Below are 1,052 nucleotides of genomic sequence, written 5' to 3' on the forward strand. Positions count from 1 at the left end.
CCTGTGTGTGACCCTCAACACCTGGGAGCACCGTGGATGGCACCAAGGTAAAAAAAAAATGGTGGGACTCTATGCATGGTGGAGAGGTGCTTTGGTGCATATGTCTCTGTTTCCCAGTCTCTCTCTAGCTCAAAAAATAGAGAACTAAGAAATAAAATGACAGGCACAGGCAGAAGTGATCCAACAGTAGTGTTAAGTTCAGCAGTGCTAATTATTTTTGTTAATAGTGTGCTATCTAGGGGATGGCTAGTACTGTTCTTTATTTAGTGCTCAATCTCAAAAAAAAATTTTTTTTTAACCAGAGCACTCTGGATTATGGTGGTGCTGGGGATTGAACCTCGGACTTTGAAGCCTCAATCATTAGTTTCATTCTCCCTCCCTCCCCCTTCTCTCTCAGACAGAGAACAGAGAGGAAGTGTGAAATATACTATAATACCAAAGCTTCCTTCAGTGTGATGAAGGCTGGCTTGAACCTGAGTCTTGGACTTGACAAAGCAACACCGTAGTCCCAAGAGCTATTTTCCCAGCCCCAAAACTCATCTTTTTTTTTTTGCCTCAGGATTACTGCTGGGGCTTGGTGCTGACACTATGATTCCACCTCTCCTGGAGGCCATTTTCTCCTTTTTTTCCCCCTCCTTTCTATTGTATTGGATAGGAAAGAGAGAAATTGAGAGGGAAAGAGAGATAAAGGAGAGAGAAAGAGAGACACCTGCAGCCCTGCTTCACCACTCGTGCAGCATCCCCGCTGCAGGTAAGCAGCCGAGGGCTCAAATTCGGGTCCTTATGTGGGTCCTTGTGCTTAGTACTATGTGCACTTAACCAGGTGCACCACTACCCCCCCAAACACTCGTTCTTGAAGCTCACTGTAAACAAAAGCATTTCAGAGGAGAATTTCTTTATGCTATTTCCAAAAAAGATTTATTTATCAAAACAAGAAGAAATATATATAGAGAGAAAACCAGAGCATCCCTCTGGCATATGTACTGTAAGGAATCAAACAGGGACCTCGTGCACACAAGTCCTGCGACCTACCATGTGCCACCTCCCAGGCT

Source organism: Erinaceus europaeus, chromosome X, assembly GCF_950295315.1.
Source record: "Erinaceus europaeus chromosome X, mEriEur2.1, whole genome shotgun sequence".
Taxonomy (NCBI): domain Eukaryota; kingdom Metazoa; phylum Chordata; class Mammalia; order Eulipotyphla; family Erinaceidae; genus Erinaceus; species Erinaceus europaeus.